General features: G+C 33.7%; 2 long non-coding RNA genes across 2 annotated transcripts; both read right to left on the bottom strand.

The window, feature by feature from the left end:
* Positions 1 to 482: 482 nt before the first annotated feature.
* Positions 483 to 2,255, bottom strand: LOC143054525 (uncharacterized). The gene is made up of 2 exons (XR_012971714.1): positions 2,120 to 2,255; positions 483 to 1,221 (listed from the first exon to the last, which is right to left on the bottom strand). It is a non-coding gene; the product is annotated as an uncharacterized LOC143054525 (long non-coding RNA).
* A 7,823-nt stretch (positions 2,256 to 10,078) lies between these two features.
* On the bottom strand, positions 10,079 to 11,866 carry LOC143054520 (uncharacterized). Its single transcript, XR_012971710.1, has 2 exons — positions 11,727 to 11,866; positions 10,079 to 10,817 (listed from the first exon to the last, which is right to left on the bottom strand). It is a non-coding gene; the product is annotated as an uncharacterized LOC143054520 (long non-coding RNA).
* Between the last annotated feature and the right edge of the window lie 14,849 nt (positions 11,867 to 26,715).

Below are 26,715 nucleotides of genomic sequence, written 5' to 3'. Positions count from 1 at the left end.
AAAGTTTCCAACCCCTGGAACACCCCAACCCTTTACCCAACGGATATGTCAATAATAGCCAGCTTGGAAAACTATTTGAAATTAACTGGTTGTTAATTATGACGGCAATATGTGACATCGTATGTACACTAATGCAGTGGGAAATCCATCTTCCATATGACGTAAAGGACATGAATTCAAGGTAGACAATTGCGATTTTTACATAGACAGCGACAGTATCGCACCATTTTTGTTAATTGTGACGTTAATATGTGACATCGTATGAATACTTAAATGCAATTGACAATTATAAAGTATGATCTAAATGAAGGCAACAGTAGTATACCGCTGTTCGATAGTAATAAGTCGATTACGCTAAAACAAATCTGTGTAACAAACTAAAACCGAGGGAAACATTGATTATAGAGGAAACAACAGAATAACAAGCAAGCACGAACATAAAAATACTAAAATACTACAAACTGGAATAAAAAAAAGACATAATGAATGCAAATATTTATGAATTAAAAAGCTTTTCGAAACATTACAAACTATTCATTGCAAGGTTGTTGTCCTTTCTGAGTTATTTTTTATGTGGGCTTTTTGATTAATGGTGGCTTCTACTTTCTCTTGATCAGATTTCCGAAGTATCTTTTGTTCAACACAGAACGGAAAATGTTAAGTTTTCTGAGCTTATTTAAACGTGTTGACCTCTCTTCTTCTTTACTCTCGAGTTTTTCTACTGCACTTTCTAGATCTTTTTCTTCAACCTTGCAACAATCTTTGCAATCGCATTCTTTTGCGGTTCCGCCCATATCATCACACACTTTACCGCATATCTTCATACATTTACCTTCGAGACACGGCCCGATAGCAGCATCTTCAACCTCCTCAGCAAGGCACCCACTTTCCAGTAGATTTTTACCTACAGCGATCGTGAACAATATGTGTTCTTCGATTCTTTCGCATTGATCATTTTCTCCTTCTTCACAAAGGCGTTGACCCTCATTTAGCATGCACTCGCCGATCTTTTCATCTTCATTTTCCAGACATTTATCAAGTATTTTTTCAGCTTCTTCTCCACCTTCTTCGCCGAATTCCTCTTTTGCCATTTCGATACCAGCTTGTTTTAAAATGAACTTTTCCCTTTCTCCAAGATATTTGGATTTCTCAGTACGCTTGAAACTGTACCCATTCACAACCACAATACAGACCAATGCTAAAACTGTATACTTCATTTCGCTAAAAAAATAAATAATCTGATGAATTTTTTGCAACATTTTAAAATCAAACAGATTTAAGAAGATGTGGTATGAGTGTCAATCAGACAACTCTCCACCCAAGTTACAATTTGTAAAAGTGAACCTTTATAGGTCACAGTACGATCTTTAACACGGAGCCTTGTGTGTGGGTTACAGTTGAAAGATGAACGTCAAAACTCAACAAGGAATTAATAATTTCATACACTCAAAAGAATCTTCAGTTTTTAAATTTGCTTTAAGATAAAAAATAAAAAAAAATAAAAAAAATAGATTATAAAATGTATAAACCTCGTTTAACCAACTGTCCATTTTTTGTTATATTTCAAAATAATTGCGTGACAAATTTTATTTTCAAATCAATTCAGAAATCGGTTTTGCAAACTAACATTAGAATTTAGCAGATCGACAGTCTATTTCATATATATGTATTTATAGATTATCGAAAGTGAGAAAAAGCAATCGAGTTGAGATGACCATTGAAAATCTGTTTATCGCTATTTTACCTATGACGACGTTGTCAATTTTATGTCAATTTCATTAGCAACGCCACGTGTCTCCTTAGATTCTAGCCATAATTTCCCATCTCAAGCGAGTAGTATGATATGACAAATTATCACAAAAAATGATCAAAGGAAAAATGCACAAAAGATCGATAAACATGATTTATACAATACTTTCTACTACGTACTTTAATCTAACCGAACAAATTTTAGTAGACACTATTCTATGTAATATATATCACAGTGATTTCTTAACAATTAAAGTGTTGTTTTTTTAATAATTGCGGTATCAAAATAAAGTCCGATTGAAATTGAAATAACCAACATGAATAAAAATAAAACATCTAATATGAATTAAAAAAATGTACACGAATTTACCTTTGGAATGTCTTTTCCTTGCTAAAATTATTCGATGTAAGCTTATTTGGTACTACTGTCGATTGGCTGTGTGCAAGCTTATATATCATGCAGGCACTTACTAATTTGCATAATTTGTCTGTATATACCCGATTTTGTGGCATGAAATAGGACGTTAAAATGGTTGACATAAACAAGTATCTATTACTAGATTTATTTCACTTGACTGGGCGGAGTTTAAGACCAGTCCATCTATAGACAGGATTTTTGGGATAAACTGATCGATGAAGTGTCCGGTTATTCGCCCCAAATCATACACCCAGTTCTTTTGTATATAAGTTTAGCGACACTGATAGGTGATAAGAATTCAATATTAATTATAACGGCAATCATCCTTATCACACACATCTTCAAATAAACTGTCTTTATGTAAAGTAAAAAATAAGCTCCGCCCGATCAGTTGAAATAACATTGGTATCGGTAATTTTTAATACTAGTACAAATGATTAAATAGAAATGTAATTGTATATGCAGTATCAGTACTCTAAAATTTGCATTTCTAAATAAAGAATGATTGAAAAAAATGATCGATTTTATTGGGGTAAAGAAAGAGGTGTGTTGTGAAATTATAAAGATAGTATGCGATTTCAGTGTGATATCACATAATACCTGAGTTCAATTAGAATTGTAATTATTGTTCACAAGTTGTTCATTCATTTCATTTACCCAAAGGCTGAATATTTTTATAACGTAATTAATATCTCATTTACTACATGTAATAATTATGTAAATTGGGAGACAAGTAATTACATAATATATTTAGAAAAATTATTGCTCAAACAACAGTCCTTGGGAACCGTTAAAAACACATTAAGTGATCAACAAAGGGGTGGTAGTTAGAACTTACTGATGCCTTCGATCATTTATTGAGGGTCAGCACAGGGTGCAACTATTTTTTTTCTTATTTAAAAATATTATCTAGACAACTTTTTCTGGGACGTAACGATTTCTCAAATTTGTTAGGGAATTAATCGTCCTGCCGATGAAAATATATGCTGTGACGGTACAGAGGTGGAGGAGTGACTAAGATGAGCTTAATGTGTAGGCCTTAGACAAATGCTCATGTTCTTATATATCTACATGTGCCTCTGTTTAGCGTAATTTGTAATGACACTTAAAACGCAAACATTCAAATCGTATTTTAATTTTTATGAATTTTGATTAATTTATAATTTTAGAATACTTTTAGATATTTGGATAATGTATTGGCTATCAATAATGACGACTTCATTATGTATAATACTAAAGATACTTATCCAGTTAAATAACTTCCAATAAAGCTAATACGCACAATGAACACTGCCCTTTCCTCGATCTCGATATAAATATTATTAACAGGAATCTCAATACAAAAATTAAGGATAAAAGAGATGATTTTTCCTTTCCTATCGTTAATTAATAATTATCCATTTTTAGATGGTGACGTTCCATTGTCACAATCGTATGGTGTTTATATATCTCAAATTGTAAGATTCGCTGGTGTAAGTAACAACATGATAGATTTTAACGAAAGAAATTTGTGTTTTACTGAAAAATTATTACACCAGGGTTTTCAATATCACAAACTAGTCAAAACATTTACTAAATCGTATCATCGGTGCAAGTACATCATTCATCTATATAATTTAACATAGAGACATCTTATACGTTCAGGTATTTCACATCCCATTTTTTACAAAGCACAAAAATGTCGGCATTCACCTCAAAAGCTAACAAAACCTTTAACCAGACTCATTAAGAAGGGATATAGTTACGATACTGTTGCCATGTCATAAATTATTGCATATTTTGGCTTTGATATTGATTCACTTATGGTCTTTGCATCGGAAATAAACACGTTTATTCTAAAACCAGTTGTTGGTATGATAAGGGTTATGTTCCTCTCATATATTGTATGATGGTATAATACTAAACTCCTAACTGGAGGGATTGTACTTGATATTCATATGATGAAGACATAATCTTTCAGTCAGTTTAATTAAGGTCAGGAGCTGGCATGTCAGTAACAGCTAGTAGTCGTTTTTAATTTATGTATCATTGTCATTTTGTTTAGTTTCATTTGTTACCTTTTCTGACATCGAACTCGGTAAACTGAGTTTTACTGTGCGTATTGTTGTGTTTTTGTTTTTCTACATTGGCTAGAATTAAGGGGTAGGGTTGATATCTAAAAAAAAACCTGTTTAACCCCGACGCATGTTTGCGCCTGTCGCAAATCTCTGGCCTTTGTTAGTCTTGTACATGTTGTATGATTTTTAATTTTACTTTCTTGTGTATATTTCGGAGTTTAATATGACATCCATTATCACTGAACTAGTATACATTTTTGTTAACAGGCCAGCCGAAGCACACCTCCGGGTGTGAGAGTTTCTCGCTGCATTGAGAACCCATTAATTGCATTCGGATGTTGTCTGCTCTTTGGTCGGGTTATTGTCTCTTTGGCACATTCCCCATTGCTATTCTCAATTGTATTCTCTACCGTAATTCAATTGCAAGGCAGGTCTTTTAAGTGTTGACTTAGGAGTTCAAAAGATGTATAGGGTTTTCTTTATTCTTCTATACTAGTATATCTTATATACATATATATATATATAATTAATTTGTATGATTTCAAGATAATTATGGTTTTGATTTGTTTTTAAATCTTTTTTCGTCTCTCTCATTGAGTCCATCAGGTTCAAGAGTTCGTAACTGGTGCATCCAAAATCTCTCTCTTTTTTGTCTTCCTTGTGTATCCCAATTTTGATTTTTCTCAATGATTTGAAATGTGACGTTTTCAAAATCATGTCCTGCTCTTAAAAGGTGTCTTGTAATTGGGCAGTTCCTTTCTTTTGTATAAAATGACCGATGGTTATTTAGTCGGATGTTAAATGGTGTTTCTGTTTCACCAACATATTGTATTTTGCAAGTTCCACACGTTAGAACATAAATGCAATTTTGCGTTTTGCAATTTGATGTTATAAATATGTTGTATTTTTTCTTTGTGACTGTGCTGACGAATTGGGTTTCGATAGTGGCGACTCTGCAGCACTTACAATTGCCCCTTCCGCATGGTGTATAACCTCCGATTGTTGATATCTCCTGTTTAGATACTTTGGATGTTACTAGAATATCTTTGAGGTTTTTGGGTCTGCGGTAAGCCATAACGGGAGGTGATGGAAAAATCTCTTTTAAGGAAGGATCATTTTCAATAAGACGCCAGTGTTTGTGGACAATTGATAAAAGATTTGTCAGGTCAGGATGAAAGCTAACAACAAACGGTATTTTATTTGTCTGGGCCGTCTTTTCTTTGTATTCAAGTAGGTTTGTTCGGTCTTTTTCTTTTGCTTTACCGAAAGCTTCTGAAATATTTTTGTTCTTATAACCTCTTGATTTAAGTTGCTGTCTCAGTTGCCCCAAACGATGGTTAAATTTTGATTCCGATGAACAAATCCGTTTTAACCTGATGGCTTGGCTGTACGGAATGCTCCGGAGCAGTGTTTCGGGTGGCAACTCTTCGGAGAGAGAAATTGGTGTTTATCAGTTTTTTTGGTGTGAAGGTCGGTTGTCATGACTCCGTTTTCTAAAGTTATGGTGGTGTCGAGAAACGCAGTTTTCTCATTTGAAACTTCAGATGTGAACTTTATCGGTTGATGAAAGTTGTTACAGAAATCGAGAAATTCTTGCAGACGTTCTGCAGTTTCGTTCCATTTGATGTCGATGTCATCAATATAACGGAGTCAAGACAAGGGTTTGTATGGTATATTCGAAAGGATGCGTTCTTCGAGACTCCCCATGAAAATGTTGGCAAAAGAAGGTGCCATTTTGGTTCCCATACTGGTACCGTCAACCTGCAAGTAGTGCTGGTCGTTGAATACAAAATTGTTGTTTTCCAGCACTAGTCTCAGCAACTGAACCAGACAGTCTGTTTGGGGATGTTTATCCTTACGATTGTTCCATACTTGTTCACAAGCGACTATTCCTTCATTTTTGGGAATATTTGTGTATAAAGAAGACACATCCATCGATACCAAAATTGTGTTGTTTGGTAAGGGATTTAATAAATCCATTTTCTTCAAATAATCTGTTGTATCTTGAATGTAGGATGGCATTGTTCTAACATGTGGTATAAGTATATATCATGTACTGTAGTACGCCGCTAAATTAAAACTGACGAGGAAAGGTAACACACGGCCAGCGAAATCTCTTTTTATGAGAGCCCAGGTGGTCGTGTGGTCTAGCGGGACGGCTGCAGTGCAGGCGATTTGGTGTCACGATACGACACAGTAGCATGGGTTCGAATCCCGGCGAGGGAAGAACAAAAAATTTGCGAAAGCAAATTTACAGATCTAACATTGTTGGGTTGGTGTTTAGACGAGTTGTATATACATAATGTACACAGCCATGTATCACCATCACTGCTGGTGATCCGATGGATAAATCTGTTGTAGAGTTGTCACTGGCTCAGACGTACTTATATATATATCATATATCCTATATATCCTATTCTAAGTCAGGAATCGGATGTTCAATAGTTGTCGTTTATTGATGTGGTTCCTAAGAGTTTCTCGTTTCGCGTTTTTTATATAGATTATACCGTTGGTTTTTCTGTTTGAATGGTTTTACACTAGTAAATTTTTGGTCCCTTTATAGCTTGCTGTTTGGTGTAAGCTCCGTGTTGGAGGCCGTGCTTTGACCTATAATGTTTACTTTTATCAATTGTGACTTGTATGGATAGTTTTCTCATTGGCACTCATATCACATCTTCTTATATCTATTTGTAAGTTCTACTATAGAAAACGTAATTGTAACGACAAAAATTGTCGTTTCATAAACTAAAGGATTTTAGATAATTTCATTGTTCGTACTCCAAAATGAAAACTACATTGTTTATATATATATTTATTTCTACCATACACCACCAATGCATCCATAAGTTCAACACAATACACATGATATGCATATCTTTAAAACTAGTCAAATTAATGATATTTTTCAAACGAATGATATTTCCTGTGTTAAATCAGGAATATGACAGTAATTATTGTCCATTCGTTTGTAATGATTCAGCTTTGATTTTTACAGTATTTTGGGGATATTTTCCAAGAATCGTCTCCTCCTAAATTTTAGGGCTAAATTCTTTTGAAAAATAGGTTGATGATTGGAAGACCTTCAGGTATATACTTACATTAGTAAAACGGCGAATGCATGCTGAAGATTTAGGTATGTACTCACATGAGTAACACACCGAGTGTCACATGCTGAACCTTAAGGTATGTACTTACATGAGTCACACGACGCCACATGTTCAGCAGATCTGCTTACATCATTCAAACATGTATGATCACCCATTGGTTTTTCGTAGGGTTCGTGATGCTCTGTCATTAATGTTATATGTTGTGTTTTTTATATTGTTGTTTGTCATTTGATACTTTTTTGTGTTTTGTTTTGCCCTGAAACTTAATTGTCAGTTTTTTTTTATCTCATTATCATGCTAGTTATTAAGTTAAATTCGTCAATATTTTACCAATTTGACCGCGACGGTTTTCTTTATTATGATTGTAAATCGACAAAAGCGCTTCAGCACAGGGTTGATACCTCTGCTTGCCTGTGGACTATCACGCTCCGCGTGTATCATTAGATAAGTAGTCAGTACTTAAGTTTGGTATGATTTACAGCAAACATATTTCAATGTATTTAAAGATGTCAATTTATAAAAAAAAATGAAATTATTAAGAAATTAAGGTTTCAACTCCCTCAGACAAAGTTGACATTAAACATGTAAAATAGATTTAGCTATTTGTTTTACTTTCTCTTTAGGTATAACACTTTTCACCTGTTTCGGTATTATTGCTTCGGCTGTGAGCATTCCTGATGAAGGTAAGCGCTTAGACGCATGCAACCAATAACTTCTTCTTTAAATTTGTTTGTGTCGTTCGAAGTATATGTTGTTTGGGTTGAAACTTCTGAAAACGTCGTAAAACTGCATTTTCTGACGTCATATCCGTCATTTTGATGCCATTCCGTTATCTATTTGAATTTTAAAATAAGAAAAAAAGAGTATTTATAACATGAATAAAAAAAATACAAGTTTGTAATTCATTTTCAGTTTGTTGATAAAGGTTTCCTAGTTATTGTCTCACGATGAATATAATTGTCCCTTTTGCAGTCCTATTTCCATAGAAGAGGGACGAAAGATACCAGCGGTCAAACTCATAAATCGAAAATAAACTGACAACGCCTAGCTAAAAATGAAAGAAGACAAACAGACCAACAATAGAACACATAGCGAGGTCGAAGGATGATTAACTCTCTGACCATACAAGGGACATTCGTGTACCTCGTAAGACAATGACAGAATATATGTATGCCCCATTTATGTGATTTTGTTTTCTGGTCTTTGCGTCCGTTCGTCCGTCAGTTCGTCTGTCCTGCTTCAAGTTAAAGTTTTTGGTCGAGGTAGTTTTTGATGAAGTTAAATCCAATCAACTTGAAACTTAGTACACATGTTGCTTATGATATGATCTTTCCAATTTTTATGGCATATTACAGATTTTGCCACATTTTCACGGTCCACTGAAAATAGAAAATGATAGAGCGGGTGGGGCATCCTTGCACTATGCAGTATGGACACATTCTTGTTTTCAAAATAAACTACAGAATACTAACTAACTCGAGTACTAATTGCTTTTGTTGATAACTAAAATGTAAACGTATAACTTTAAAGCGTCATTATGACATATATAACATTGTAAGCTATAGTTTGAAGACGTTTTCTGAAGTTCTTTACGGAAGGTATATGTAAATACCGAGAAAATCATTCTACAAATATCGCGATAAAATCTATGCTTTTGCAAGATATCGCATATTTTTAAACATTTAAGATGAATTAGTCAAATGAAATAGAGAATGAAAACATGAAATGTGGCAAAGAAACAACTAACCAACCAAAGAGCAGAAAACAACTCAAGTGCAATAATGGGCATTCAGCGTAGTGAACCAATCCCGTACTCGGAAGCAGGAGCAGTAGGACCTTAACAATTATGTATACTAGTTCAGAAAAATGGACGCTATATTAAACTCAGAAACATTCAAATATACCAAAACTTGAAGAACACAACACGTTTCCAAAGGGTAGAGGTTTTAACTAGGGACAGGCGCAAACATGTCGTGGGTTCAAACATTTTTTGTGAAATGTCAACCCTCCCATGTATACCTCTACCCAATGTGGAATAAACAAACACACAGCAAATTATAATGTTATTTTTTTTAGAATTTACTATGTATTTCATAATAAGGGTTTTAAAACTCATCAAAAGTGATGAATATATTCTTTAATGAATAACATCCAGGCTAAAACCTGTCCAGGCGCGGATCCAGTCATTTTGAAATGTGGCGCCGCGGGGTTCCAACCCCTGAAACACTATGAAATGTTCACATAGTTTTAAAAAAACGAAAGGGGAAAGTTTCCAACCACTGGAACACCCCAACCCTTTACCCAACGGATATGTCAATAATAGCCAGCTTGGAAAACTATTTGAAAATAACTGGTTGTTAATTATGACGGCAATATGTGACATCATATGTTCACTAATGCAGTTGGAAATCCACCTTCCATATGTCGTAAAGGACATGAATTCAAGGGCGACAATTGTGATTTTTACATAGACAGCGACAGTATCGCACCATTGTTGTTAATGGTGACGTTAATATGTGACATCGATTGAATACTTAAATGCAATTGACAATAATAAAGTATGATCTAAATGAAGGCAACAGTAGTATACCGCTGTTCGATAGTAATAATTCGATTACGCTAAAACAAATCTGTGTAACAAACTAAAACCGAGGGAAACATTGATTATAGAGGAAAACAACAGAATAACAAGCAAGCACGAACATAAAAATACTAAAATACTACAAACTGGAATAAAAAAAGACATAATGAATGCAAATATTTATGAATTAAAAAGCTTTTCGAAACATTACAAACTATTCATTGCAAGGTTGTTGTCCTTTCTGAGTTATTGTCTATGTGGGCTTTTTGATTAATGGTGGCTTCTACTTTCTCTTGATCAGATTTCCGAAGTATCTTTTGTTCAACACAGAACGGAAAATGTTAAGTTTTCTGAGCTTATTTAAACGTGTTGACCTCTCTTCTTCTTTACTCTCGAGTTCTTCTACTGCACTTTCTAGATCTTTTTCTTCTACCTTGCAACATTCTTTGCAATCGCATTCATCTGCGGTTCCCTCCATATCATCACAAACATTACCGCATATCGCCATACATTTACCTTCGAGACACGGTCCGATATCAGCATCTTCAACCTCCATAGCAAGGCACCCACTTTCCAGTAGATTTTTACCTACAGCGATCGTGAACAATATGTGTTCTTCGATTCTTTCGCATTGATCATTTTCTCCTTCTTCACAAAGGCGTTTACCCTCATTTAGCATGCACTCGCCGATCTGTTCATCTGCTTTTTCCAGACATTTATCAAGTATTTTTTCAGCTTCTTCTCCACCTTCTTCGCCGAATTCCTCTTTTGCCATTTCGATACCAGCGTGTTTTAAAACGAACTTTTCCCTGTCTCCAAGATATTTGGATTTCTCAGTACGCTTGAAACTGTACCCATTCACAATCACAATACAGAACAATGCTAAAACTGTATACTTCATTTCGCTAAAAAAAAATATAATCTGATGAATTTTTTGCAACATTTTAAAATCAAACAGATTTAAGAAGATGTGGTGTGAGTGTCAATCAGACAACACTCCACTCAAGTTACAATTTGTAAAAGTGAACCTTTATAGGTCAAAGTACGATCTTTAACACGGAGCCTTGTGTGTGGGTTACAGTTGAAAGATGAACGTCAAAACTCAACAAGGAATTAATAATTTCATACACTCAAAAGAATCTTCAGTTTTTAAATTTGCTTTAAGATAAAAAATTAAAAAAAATAAAAAAAATAGATTATAAAATGTATAAACCTCGTTAAACCAACTGACTGAACTGTCCATTTTTTGTTATATTTCAAAATAATTGCGTGACAAATTTTATTTTCAAATCAATTCAGAAATCGGTTTTGCAAACTAACATTAGAATTTAGCAGATCGACAGTCTATTTCATATATATATGTATTTATAGATTATCGAAAGTGAGAAAAAGCAATCGAGTTGAGATGACCATTGAAAATCTGTTTATCGCTATTTTACCTATGACGACGTTGTCAATTTTATGTCAGTTTCATTAGCAACGCCACGTGTCTCCTTAGTTTCTAGCCATAATTTCCCATCTCAAGCGAGTAGTATGATATGACAAATTATCACAAAAAATGATCAAAGGAAAAATGCACAAAAGATCGATAAACATGATTTATACAATACTTTCTACTACGTACTTTAATCTAAACGAACAAATTTTAGTAGACACTATTCTATGTAATATATATCACAGTGATTTCTTAACAATTAAAGTGTTGTTTTTTTAATAATTGCGGTATCAAAATAAAGTCAAATTGAAATTGAAATAACCAACATGAATAAAAATAAAACATCTAATATGAATTGAAAAAATGTACACGAATTTACCTTTGGAATGTCTTTTCCTTGATAAAATTATTCGGTGTAAGCTTAATTGGCAATACTGTCGATTGGCTGTGTGCAAGCTTATATATCATGCAGGCACTTACTAATTTGCATAATTTGTCTGTATATACCCGATTTTGTGGCATGAAATAAGACGTTAAAATGATTGACATAAACAAGTATCTATTACTAGATTTATTTCACTTGACTGGGCGGAGTTTAAGACCAGTCCATCTATAGACAGGAGTTTTGGGATAAACTGATCGATCAAGTGTCTAGTTATTCGCCCCAAATCATACACTCAGTTTTTTTGTATATAAGTTTAGCGATACTGATAGGTGATAATAATTCAATATCAATTATAACGGCAATCATCCTTATCACACACATCTTCAAATAAACTGTCCTTATGTAAAGTAAAAAATAAACTCCGTTGAAATAACATTGGTATCGGTAATTTTTAATACTAGTACGAATAATTAAATAGAAATGTAATTGTGTATGCAGTATCAGTACTCTAAAATTTGCATTTCTAAATGAAGAATGATTAAAAAAAATGATCGATTTTATTGGGGTTGTTAAAGAAAGAGGTGTGTATGAAGTTATAAAGAAAGTGTGCGATTTCAGAGTGATACTACATAATACCTGAGTTCAATTAGAATGGTAATTATTGTTCACAAGTTGTTCATTCATTTCATTTACCCAAAGGCTGAGTAAAATGAATCACTAGGATACAAAAATAAAAATGAATTACATTTTTTTCCCTTTCAGGAGGAAAAGTTTCAGCTTAAATCATCCACCGTTTTGTTGTGGAGATGTTTAAGTACCCTGCCACGTCCACTCTGTATTTTTGTATGATAGTTTTTTGCTTTGTATCGATCTGACGAGTTAATCTCTTTTCAAATGATTTTTATATGTATAAAATAAGATGTGGTATGATTGCCAATTAGACAACTGTTGACAAGAAACTAAATGACTCAGAAATAAACTTCTATATGTCACTGTACGGCCTTCTACAATGAACAAAACCCATACCGCATAGTTGCTATAAAAGGCCCCGAAATGACAAAATTAATATAAAACAATTCAAACGAGAAACTAACGGCTTAATTAATGTACAATTTTTTTTTTAACAAAACAGAAATATGTAACACATAACGTTATGTTAATTTCTGTGGTCATTTGATCTCTTGTGGAGAGTTGTCTCATTGGCAATCATACCACGTCTTCTTTTTTTATATTTCCATTACACTCTGCATCCTCAAATATCCAGTATACCAGTTGAAATCATTTCAATATTTATTTTTGTACATATGAAATGAAAACATTTCGATATACATGTTATGTTTATCTTTTTTTTAAATGTGAATAATTATTACTATAAAAGTCATACGTGGACTATTTTGTACGGCAAACAACATAAAAAATTTCTTAATTTAAAACTGATTCCATTCCAAATGTGCAAGTAGAAATAAGTGATATATAACTCAAACTGTGGTCTCCGAACGGGCCCGGACCCCAGAAAAATATTTAAGTAAAGAATATTTCGCTCATTCTCAATACCTTCGAAATGAGTCAGATATGGTTCGAAACTTTGCCGTAGGAGTACCAAATGTGTGGTTGGTATTGAAATAAACTTTAAGGTGCAACTGTGAACACCTGCTGTTTCCAGACGGACCCAGACAAAAATATTAAAGTTGCGAATAGCCGCGGTCAACACCTTTGAAATTAGCTAGGCCTGGTTCGGAACTCTGCTGTAGAGATATGCCGAGGAGTACCGAACGTGTGGTTGATATGAAAAAAAGTAAAGAGGCAACTTTGAAACCCTGACATGTCCAGACGGGCCCGGATCCAAGAAACATATTTGAGTGGCGAATAGCCTCGGTCAACACCTTTGAAATGAGCTAGGTCTGGTTCGGAACTTTGCCGTAAAGATATGCCTACATTGTTTCTGTACCTCCTAATCATAAAGAATTAGAAAACAAGAAAAAGAACGAAAAAAACCCGATCTAAAATTGTACAATCTATAATACTAAAACAACAAGGTCCAATTTGTTAGCCGGCATGGGGTAAAAACGACGAATCAAATAATTCAACTTTATATGTAACTTATATAGGACAATGGTGTTGATTTAAATTTACACCATTCCATCCCCTTTTGCTATCCACATAATTAATATTACCAATGATTAACAGGTTTGAGCACTATAGTAGCATGTACGTAGCGGCTACGTAGCGGCTATCAATATTTATGTTACAAGTTAGTCTATAGCTACACGTTCAATAGTTAAAATCTACGTAGCACTACGTGGCTGCTACGATATTGAACTCATCCCTGTTACTTTTCTTAATCTGTACGCTCCGCAAAATGTGTATTTGGGATTTGCTATATACATGTATACACGGTTCATAATCACACATGAACTTCGTCATTATACAGGATTGACACTAAAGTTTCAATCATAAGTCTCATCATTTCCGGTTGTAGTATTTTAATATAAAGCATGACTTTATAAGATGACAATAAGACTCAGAAGAAGGCGTAGGTGCAGTTTCCAATTTGATAGCCGGAATGAAGTAAAAACGGCGAATAAAAAAAATCAACTTATATGGGACAATGGCATTAAATACAAAGTACATCATTCCAGGCCCTTTTATTTTTTAAATAATTAATATTACCAGTAATTAATAAGGTCAAGGTTGACGTGTTCAAACAGAGTGATTGAAAGCAGAGAAACCCGTGCATCTCATAATCAGCCTAACACCAGGATTATAATTTATTACGCCAGACGTCTACATAAGATTCATCAGTGACGCTCATATCAAAATATTTATAAAGCCAAGCAAGTACAAAGTTGAAGAGCAATGAGGATCCAAAACTCCAAAAAGTTGTGCCAAATACTGCTAAGGTAGTCTATGCCTGGAATAAGAAAATCCTTAGTGTTTCGAAAAATTCTAAGTTTTGTAAACAGTAAATTTATAAAAATGACCACATTATTGATACTTTGGTCAACACCGAAGTGTTGACTACTGGGCTGGTGATACCCTCGGAGACGAAACGCCCACCAGCAGTGACATCGACCCAGTGGTGTAAATAGTTACCAAAGGTACCAGGATTATAATTTAGTACGCCAGACGCGCGTTTTGTGTACATAAGACTCATCACTGACGCTCATAGAATCAAAACAACATTATCCTGTTTTGTTAAGGATTAATGTACATAAAAAAAGGAAAAACATAACGTCAGAAATCGTCTCCGTTCTACTAATTTTCCATTTTTTAAGACAGAATTTCTGAACTTTTCTATTCTTTCAAATAAGCCTACGCAAATGTATTTAATGCTCAAATTACAAAATATAAATTAACTGCCAGAAAGAAATACTAACACGTTGTAACTCTTTTAAAATCACAGTCTGAAAATAAATATGACAATGTTATCATAAAAGATCTTGAAATTTAAAACGTTGTAATTGGCAAGCTTTATCTTTTTATTTCGCGACAATCTTTCAAACGTATAAAATGTTGAAATGTACGATTCTTGATTTTATTTGAATTGGGAAAATACCAGTAGTATAAAGTACATGTATTCATTTTATAAACCATTTTTTTCCGTCTCATTCTACATTTTGATTAAAAATAAGTAACAGCTGCCATTTGAGCATTTCTTTTACCAAACTGGATTGCTGTGACAATCTCCCATACAGACAGAGTTGTATGTTTGTATGTTATGTGAAGAGTTAACGCTATCTTGTAGCTATACGCTATTTAGATTAACAGACTACACAATAAATAAAGGCAACAGTAGTATACCGATGTTCAAACTCATAAATCCATGGACAAAAAACTAAATCGGGGTAACAAACTAAAACTGAGGGAAACGTATTAAATATAAGAGAAGAACAACGACACAACACTACAATGTAACACACACAGAAACGGACCAAGCAACAGACAAAATCCAACGAGAATAACAAATATAACATCAATAACACAGCTGAACGATATAATGAAAATTGTATCATATGTATAAACAAAAGTATTTTTTGAAGGGCTTCAATTAAGGTCATGTTTTGAAGGCGGCTTTGCGGTAAAAAGTAGATACCTGATTGGGGTTATAGTAAATCCATTTCAGTCAGGATTCTACTTCGTCAAAATGATCTCCCCATTACGCCAGTTCATTTTCACAATCGCAGAAATGGAAACCATTGTAGGAATGACGCCTGCCAATTTTGCTCTCGGAAACCGATAAATTTATCCACATTGCACCATTACGATCCTTATATGTCAGTTTTATTTTAAAAGACAAATGTATCAATTAGTTAATGCGCATCAGTTAATGATCTTGTCTGCATTGATTTAACTTTAAACTATTGTCTGATCGGTTGCCAGGTGGAATTTTCGAAAATTCATAAACTTTAAAAAAATTCTAATTAAATATTTCGTGGATGGGCAGACTAGATTTTTTTAGTGGTTGAAGACTATAAACCCGAGTTATCATACACAAAAAATTATAATTTTTCGAAGATATGCATTTTCATCATCCAACTTGAAAGACTGTCGTCAAGTACTTTCAGTAAAATCATAGCAATTTGAACACACCTACTCTGTTATTGTGATTATTTAGATAGGTATTTCACTTGACCCATATATTTCATCTTTTAGTACTGTGATTTTTTTTATGTTATAAAGTAGTCAACCTGTAGCTTTGATATATAAAAATGATAGACTCTGAAGCGAGACGATGTATGAAATATTCTTGCTTTGTACGATATCAAGACAAAATATTCAACTCAAAAACGCCCTAATATAGAAACTTTTCTCTTTTCGATACAATTGTTACCCATTTTTTGGAATTTTTTCTTGAGTCACATAATGGAAGGGCAGACACGAAAATTACTGAACTAATAGATTGATATGTTTTCCGTCCGTGGTAAAAAAAAATTAAATCGGAGATAATGCATTTTCTACATCCAACTTGAAAGATACCCATGTCGTCGACTTGATATCTAATTGCTCTGCTTCACTATGTACTAGATAAATTAAAAACTTATGCAAATGCTGTTTAAAAAAAAAAACACTTGGTAATTGAGAAGAAAATTGTAATTTTGTTTGTTTCTATTAACTTTTAATTTTTTTGTCACTATAGTAAACAATACAGTAAGCATTTATCGCCTTCTCTAACAAAGTGCTTCGATTCTTTTGTTCTATTTCAACCGGGTTTTCGACTGACTTATCTTACCTCCTTTACATTTCTTGGAACGTGATTAGTTAAAAGCGCCCTCGTGGAGACCGTGTATATTTGATATTAGGTTAGTAGGGGGTGGGGCTTATCTCATACACGGTTAGAAGTGGTGTTACGTCCCTTTATATTCCATATAAGGTAGTAGAGAGGATGAGCTTATTTCATACACGTTTAGTAGTGGTGTTACGTCCTTTTATAAAAACAAAACGGTACTGAGAAAAAAACGTAAAGGTTTTAACAGACGAAGAAATTGATGATTAAGATTGAAATAAATTCATAAAAACACATTTAAACCCAACAAGTTGTTATTGTTTGTTGGTATCTGTTTTTGTAAGATCAATGGAAGTAGTTTCTTAATGCTAACAGTATTGAAGACTTGCTAATTTTGATAGGTCTTAATTTCACACGCTTAGATAGTCGGTAAGATAAATTCGTTACATAGTGTGCTAGTGACCTAATACGGTATATATGGGGTCAGTAAATTCCATATGGGGTGAGAGCGACGCTCGAATCCGTATTAGGTCACTAGCACACTATTTAACTAATAATGCATGTACAGTTTTCCACCAAGATCACTTAACCCCCAGTAAATTGAACGTATGTTAAAGTGGTGCACCTGATTTTATGGAATTGTTTTAGGAGTTTTGTTATCATATTTCCAGACTTGGAAAATTGGTCTTTTTCACCAAAAGTTATGTAAAAGGGTACATGTTTGGTGTCATTAACTTCTCTCACACTATTTACCATCATCCATTGATCACGAAATATATAAATAGAGTTATGCGCAAGATACAGCGAACATATTTCAGAGCTAAAAGACTGAGAGTGATAGATATATAATTCAAAGACATAAGTAGAACTATAATCAACCAACTGGGACTTTATCGTTTGTACTTGTAATTATAGTCGTATGTGAAAGTAAAGATAATTAATCACCCAATTCATTTATAAGATTTTAGTTTAATTATTATTAATTATTAGTTTAAAGCAACTATATGTACACGATTTATTTGTTTTACAGTTTGATTTAGAAGAAATGCCGACATTGCTAGATAATACAATTAATTATCTAATTAACACAATTTTATATTAATATTATTGTAATTGTTGTAAAATAAATCAAATAAGATAATTTAGCATATTAATCTATTTTAACTGTGCATTCGTGCTCCGCCTTCAATGAAGATTCTGAATTATAAATATAACCAAAAGTTGTTAATCTATAGGATTGTGAAGACTAATGAAAGCTAACCTACTGTAAGAATATTTCTTTGACATTTTTTAAAACTTCCTCAGAAAAATGCTCGAGCCACTTGACTTGTATAGCTCATAATTAACGTTTTTACACAATATTTTTATAAAGTAGTAAAAGGTTATTTGCTTCTCAAAGTGTAAGACGCAATAAAAATCGTATGCTTGCATCATCTTACCCAAATACAGATTTAATCAAGTCCTGAACATTTCGAATCACAATCGAAACAAATCACAAGTACATGTTAAGATCCGACTAAATACCGATATCCCGATATCGTCAGGTAAATATGCTAGAAAAATTGCAAACCGGAACGTGAATAATATCAACTAATTTTTAGAAATTTACCTGTGACGTATCTTTTGTGGGGTTGATTCAGTCGTGCGACAGACAGTTCTTTGTTCTGTTGTGCTGCTTTAGTGTTTTGTTCTATGATGTTTTACTTGTTCATTTTTATTTTGTGATTAGCATGTCGAAATCTACTATTGTATTTTTTATTGGTGTATTTCTTTGTCCTTAATGTTCTTGCATTTATTAGTATTGTATTCCTGTCATGTTATGTTGTCATTAAGTGTTATATTTAACATTGTTATAAAAGTGCGAGGTTTGGTTAGCCACAAAACCAGGTTCAATCCACCATTATTGTCTTTAAATGTCCTGTACCAAGTCAGGAAAATGGCAGTTGTTATCTTATAGTTCGTTTCTATGTGTGTTGCATTGTGGTTTATATTTTGTTGCACTTCAGTGTTTTTGTTGTTTCATTTTTTTACTCTTATGGTTGATGTGTTGTCCACAGTTTTAGTTGGTAACCCGGATTTGTTTTCACTCCATCGATTTATGACACACAACAAGCTCATCCATAATCGAAACCACTATGTAGTCAGAGAAGACTTGCACATCCATGGGTGACTGAAGTCTTAGTTTAACTACTGGAAGCATAAAGTACTTTTAAATGGGGAAGAATCAGCATCTGTATGTACATATATAATTTGGCTTACCACAGGGCAAAGTGCTAGGACCCTTAATATCCCTTTTGTATATCAATGACATAGGTATAGACTTAAAATCTTCAATGCGATTATTTGCAGATGTGAATCTAATTGACTAGTCTAGCTGTATAATCAATGAATCATTATTTGCAGATGAGAATCTGATTGACTAGCCTAGCTGTACAATCAATGATTCATTGTAATCAACTCCAGCGGGACCTGAGCATTGTGGTTAACTGGACTAAAAATGGCAAATGATAGGTAATTTAACAACATGCTTTGTAGTACGTATAACAACTAGACGACAACCAATCAACTATCCGTATGTTGTGAAGGAATTCATCCTTGCAACAGTCGACCACATTCCATTTGTAAGAGTAGAGCTATCAAACAGTTTATCATGGAATGATCCCATCCGCGATATCACTGAACTAATGACACACTATACAACATTATATGTTATACGATGGAATCTTGGTAAATGACCAGTGAATATAAAAACTTCAGGTATATATAACACTACATATATAAACCTAGTACGACCAACAATAGAGTATGGACCCCACATCCCTATAAACAAATCAAACAACTGGAAATGGTCAAAAGAAGAGCATACAGATTCATCAGGCACGAGTATTCGCGAGACCGAAACACATTAATATCATTAACTTCTTAAAAAGTAAAATCACAAAAATACTGAACTCCGTGGAAAAATTCAAAACTGAAAGTCCCTAATCAAATGGCAAAAACAAAAGTTAAAACACATTAAACGAATGAATAACAACTACCATATTCCTGACTTGGTACAGGCATTTTCTTGTGTATATAGAAAAAACTACCACAATTACTGGAGAGACGAAAACATCACTCCTCCCTATTTTTCAAATAGAAGTATACCAACTAATTGCAATCCTTACTTCAGAATACTTGATTACACCAGCAGGAATGACTCGTCAGTTCCACTAAAGACGATTAAGATCAAGTACTGAATAACGAAAACATAGCTTCGTCGTCAAAAACTGAAATGAAATACCGCCTAGCCTGTTGGACATAAGTATCATAGGCAATATGTTCCGTTATGGCATTATCATATTACCAAAAACCATGTTCTAAATAATAGTATTTAGTCTACTCAAATATATTTTTTTACTTAAATGTAAGTCCCCAGTTTCAATTTCTCGAGAAGCGTAATAATCATATAATATAAAAATTATGACTTGTGCTATCATATTTATTAAGACAACTATCAAACAAAGCCTAAAAGGCAAGTAGGTCAACGGACAGGATTCAACAACGGGCAACATAAGTACAGTCAAATTCAAATAAAATCTGCATAAAAGATTGTGAAACTAATTAAAGGAGAAAGCCAACAACCTGATAAATGCTAATTGTAAACCAAATTATGCACAAAGCAACCAATTACAACCAGTGCAGTAAAAGCTTCATTCGTCACAACTCGACCGTTTCCGGAGGATTTCCTATAGGTACAGGCTTCTGACTTTATACAGGAACAAAGGAGTACTGCACACAATATAGTTGTGTGTTTATTCTAATAATATGCCGTGTTGTTAAACAGCAATGTTTAAGTTATTTGAAGTACGTGTTTTATACTGTTTATGTTCAACTGTCAGGTTTTGAAGTAGCAAAAAATTGTATTTCATTGAACATGATTATGCCATTCGTCTCAACTCGGCCGATTCCGTACCCTCCGATGATTGCCGAAACATGATTATGCGTGCTTAATTTTCAATCTAGGACAATGGTGTAACAGCACAATATAAGAACAATCTGAAAAGATCGACAGAAAACACTTCAAGTAGAACAACGTACAAAACAAAGTCACAAAAGACACAAAGTGTCGATGTAATACGAATGTAGTACTTGCAGTAACTCAAAGCAAATTACAACTTGTATAAAAAGTTCATGTGCTCCAAGAATAATATATTAATCAATTCACATATAATACTGTACATAGATTTGATAATATTGTAAAATCACAAAAATACTGAGCTCAGAGGAAAATCTAATCGGAAAGTCCATAATATCACATGGCTAAATCAAATGACAAAACACATCAAAAACGAATGGACAAGAACTGTCATATTCCTGACTTGGTACAGGCATTTTCAAATGTAGAAAATGGTGGATTAAGCCTGGTTTTAAAGCGCTAAACCTCTCACTTTGATGACAGTCTCATCAAATTCCGTTATATTTACAATGATGCGTGAACAAAGTTTTGGATGAGGATTATTTCAGGGAAAATGGATCTTGTGTCTTTGCATGTGCGAAAGATTCGACACGATATTTTAGTCATATAAAGGCAACAGTCGTTATCCGCTGTTCAAAAGTCATGAATTGATTTAGAGAAAGCAACTCCGGGTTACAAACTAAAACCGAGGGGAATAAATAAACTATTAGTGAGAGTAAAAACACCGAAACAACAGAAACACTGAACTGCAACAAAATCAACACGAACAAACTACAAATAGAAAAGGACCAATTTATAAAAAATGCTGATCTGGTACAGAAATTTTCAGGAAAAAAAATGGTGAGTTGAACCTGGTTAGATGGCTAGCATAACCTCCCGCTTATAAAGCAATGTTAAAATAATATCTTTAAAATAACGATTCCTCTCTAGGACGCTAAAACATTCAGCACAGAGAAATACCCTATACATAAATAAATAAATATTATAATAGTACATTGTTAATAGCAGAATAACAAAAGACCTCTCCCATGAATTAAGGACAGAAATGGACACCACAAACTGCGCATCACGTGAATGGATCAACCCCATAAAAGTTTTTTGACGAAATTATCAAATGTAATCTTGCAATTCATAAATTATGGACTTTTTCGACAATATATTTGTTGAGTTTTGAGGATTGATATTTCAACAGACAGTTGGTATTCCAATGGGTAATAATTGTGCACCCTTTTGGCGACCTGTTTTTGTACTCGTATGAAGCAGAACTTATAGAGAACGTTCAAAAAGATACAAATAAAAAGCATCTTTAACTTCTTTAATTTTACTGTCAAGGTATATTGATGATGTCCTATCACTGAATGCAGTCAGTACTTGCATCTCATATATACCAGTTAACTTGAAATTAAGGAAACTACTTATACAAGAAGAACTGCTGCATACCTCAATATTGACACAGATGGACGACTGCACACTTAAATCTATAACAAACGGGATGAATTCAACTTCCCAATTATCAATGTCCCATTTGTCAGCTTCAAAAAGTAAAATAACAAAAATAACGAACTCCTTGTAATATTCAATACGGAAAGTCCATAGTCAAATTGCAAAATCTAAAGCTCAAACACATCAAACGAATGGTTAACAACTACAATATGCCTGACTTAATGCATTTTGTTATATATAACACACGCTCTGCTCCATCGCATAGTGTTTACATATCTCAATTGATACGTTATTCTCGTGCTATACTGACTTCATATACATCAGTGTGCTGCTTGCACAGAAAGTGCTCCAACAGAGGAAAGATTAAAAATTACACTCAGTAATATGAATTTGATGGACACCATCACTAATTGGTTGATATATACGATGTGTCTGTGTCTAAAATAACTAATGACATTTTACCACGTCTTTAATTATGGTTAAACATCTATGTCGTCTGTCTTCTTAGTACCGAACGTGACCTATTCTCGAATACCGTTATGACTTTGATATCGATTGTGAATGTGCATTGTAATATGACGTGTCTCGGTATTTTGTACATCCAACATTTATGTATTTATTTTCGATATTTCTGCTATGGTTTCGGTTGATTATGTTTTATGTCTTACGCAATTAGCGAAAATACAAAATTTCAATCCTGGTATGTATGATTAGTTTGTTTACAACGACTGGGTCGATGCCACTCCTGATTGAGGACTTTGCACAGAGGGTATCACCAGCACAGTAGCCAGCACTCATGTGTTGACATGAATTATCATTGATATGGTCGTAATAATAAATGAGCTGTTTGCAAAAGTTTTGTCTTTGATGAATGTACTTGTGTACATGTGTTTGTGGAGCATTTCTATCATGTAGTGTTGGCATTTTTGCGATTTATTTTAATATTTGCATCAAGCTGTTTGGATAGTATTTAACCATGTTTACCCACCATTTTTTCTTACAATGTCCTTTACCAATTCAGTAGCATGGCAGTTGTTATCAAATAGTTCTTTTCTGTGAATGTTGGCGTTTCTTTTTGTTGCACTTCAGTGTTCCTGTTGTCCCTTTGTTTTCTTTTTAAAGTAGTTGTGTTTCCTCGGTTTTAGTTTGTAATCTCTCAATCGATTTATGACTTTTGAAAACCGGTAAACTTCTGTTGCCTTTATTTACTGCTGAGAAACAGGAAATCGATCATTTGGAAGTTGAAATCAAAACGTTTGTCATAGGTTTTAGTGTGAAGTCGTCTATCTATGTAAATAGTAAGGACACAAAAAAGAAGGTTTGTTATTTATTTCCCTATTACGGTTATTTTTTTTTCAAAATGTAAGTGAATGTCTTCTAAAATTTACAGAGAATTAACACACCAAGTTTCTACTTTCAATATTTCTTTCCGTACATGCACCGTCTTCTCTGCTTATTCAAATTAAATATAGATCCTTACATTGATACGAGTGGCTTATCGGCGAGGACTTTAAAATTTATAATTTAACTATCGAGATTGGATAAATCCGATAATCTTCGAGTATCTATGTAAGAATCTGTTTTTCTAATGATTAACAAAATAAATTTTCTGTTTTGTTAAACGAAAATCCCCTTCGAGTGCCTTTCACATTTCACGAAGTTGTCAATTCCATTAACACCCGGGTTATTGAACGCAACCCTGTTAGCATATTTTGATTCATCCAGGGCTGCGTTCAATATCGTAGCAGTTACGTAGTGCTATGTAGATTTTGACTATTAAACGTGTAGCTATAGACTAGTTGTTACATAGATATTGATAGCAGCTACGTAGCCGCTACGTAGATTCTACGATATTGAACTCAACCCTGGGTTAAGATAAAGAGGTTATGACCCTTACAGTCATCCAACGATCTTTTGGGATCACCGGCAACCACACGTTGATTAAATTTGTTTTATTCAATGTGTTCGGAAAGGGATAAATTTCCATAGAATTAGAGAAATGTTCATATCTGAATAAAGTCCGTTGACATAAAAGACATGTTATCTTTTCTGTATAACAACTGACTGTGTTGATATGTTGAACTTACCCTGTGACCATCTGCCAGGCTCTGGATGTGATTTTTTTGTATTCTCCAGTGACGTATATATAACCATTCGAGAAAAATAAATTTGTGTCTGTTCGTCAAAAAATTACTATCATAGCAACATTTAAAAACAATTTTACACAAAACAGATACCCTACTATCTTAATTGGGTGCTACATTATCATGATTATGGATAAAATATAATATTATATGCTAGCTTTGTTTTTGTCTTTCTTTATCGTTTATTTTATTCACTACTAGAACACACCCGTGAGTGATATCGCGGGTCCGTGACTGAATTAAAGTATATAACTAAGCGCAAGCCTTATTTAAGTATTATTGTCATCTGATAAAGTCATGCCGATTATAAGATACACAGTTTTCTCTGCTTTCAAATCTTTCTGTTTGAACCCGTCGAACTGGAACTTATCAATTATTGGTAACATTAATTATGTGGAAAACAAAAGGTCCTGGAATGGAGTTTTTTTTTAATCAACAGCATTGTCCTAATTCTTTGATTCGTCATGCCCGCTAACAAATTGAAAACTGTACCTATACGCCTTTTTTTAGTCACAGATTTTTAGTATTCGTATTATTCTTAGAAAGTCTTACTGATTAAAATACTACAATAGGTAACAATTTGACAATTTAGTAGTGTCAACCCTGTGATTATGACCCGTGTATATAGCATATTAATCCTGAATACACCGTTTGGTGGTGCGCCTGTCAGATGCGGAACGTACAGATAAGGTAATAGGTAACAGGTGAATATACTATTTGTATCGTCATCGAACTCGACCTGGAACTTCTTAATTATTGGCAATATTAATTACGTGGAAAACAAAGGGGCCTGGAGTGGTGTAATTTTCAATCTACACCTTTGTCATATATTAGTTATATATAAAGTTGAATTCTTTGATTCGTCGTTTCTACGTGATGACGGCTGACAAATTGGACCTCGTAATTTTAGTATTATAGATAGTTTTACCCAGAACGTTTTCTTGTGAACGTATTTCAGAAATGTTCTGGCGGAGAACGTAGAAAAAGAGTTGAATTATAGTTTATATAAGGGTGGTAATTTTTTTACCACTATTCCTTTATGATCTTGAAAATGATTGCTAGTTGTTTTTAAACTTTTATTATTTTATATGGTAGTATTTTTTTCCATTTTCTTATTTACCAGAAGGTGTTCTTGTGAAGGTAATAAGGAGCGTTCTCGGAGTCTCGGAGAACGTAATAGTTCAATCTTGTAGGGTTTGCAGGGTGGTAATTCTTCGCCTCTAACTCGTTATTATAGATTTGATCAAATGCACAGGGTCATATGATCTAAAAGTTGTATGGACTGCTATAAAAACTATAAAATTTCTAAGATAAGTTTTGGGATGGGTTTTTTTTCGAATTTGTGTTTACTTTTTACAAAAAAAAAATTCTTGCAAACTTATATATTCCGTTTGGTCATCGAGGAGAACGTTAAAAACGTTGAATTCTAATGTGCAGGGTTTGCAACATGTCTTTTGTTTTGTTACTGATCCGTTGAAATAGACATGTGTTTTGTTTTGCCACTGATCCGTTGAAATAGACGTGTGTTTTGTTTTGCCACTGGTCCGTTGAAATAGACATGTGTTTTGTTTTGCCACTGATCCGTTGAAATAGACATGTGTTTTCTGATCCGTTGATATAGACATGTGTTTTGTTTTACCACTGATCCGTTGAAATAGACATGTGTTTTCTGATCCGTTGATATAGACATGTGTTTTGTTTTGCCACTGATCCGTTGATATAGACATGTGTTTTGTTTTGCCACTGATCCGTTGAAATAGACATGTGTTTTGTTTTGCCACTGATCCGTTGAAATGGACATGTGTTTTGTTTTGCCACTGATCATGTTTCGCCACTGATCCGTTGAAATAGACATGTGTTTTGTTTTGCCACTGATCAGTTGAAATAGACATGTGTTTTGTTTTGCCACTGATCCGTTGAAATAGACATGTGTTTTGTTTTGCCACTGATCCGTTGAAATAGACATGTGTTTTGTTTCGCCACTGATCCGTTGAAATAGACATGTGTTTTGTTTTGCCACTGATCCGTTGAAATAGACATGTTTTGCCACTGATCCGTTGAAATAGACATGTGTTTTGTTTTGCCACTGATCCGTTGAAATAGACATGTGTTTTGTTTCGCCACTGATCCGTTGAAATAGACATGTGTTTTGTTTTGCCACTGATCCGTTGAAATAGACATGTGTTTTGTTTTGCCACTGATCCGTTGAAATAG

Source organism: Mytilus galloprovincialis, chromosome 12 (assembly GCF_965363235.1).
Source record: "Mytilus galloprovincialis chromosome 12, xbMytGall1.hap1.1, whole genome shotgun sequence".
NCBI classification, from domain to species: domain Eukaryota; kingdom Metazoa; phylum Mollusca; class Bivalvia; order Mytilida; family Mytilidae; genus Mytilus; species Mytilus galloprovincialis.
The sequence above is the reverse complement of the archived record's forward strand: the minus strand, read 5'-3'. Positions and strand labels throughout refer to the sequence as shown.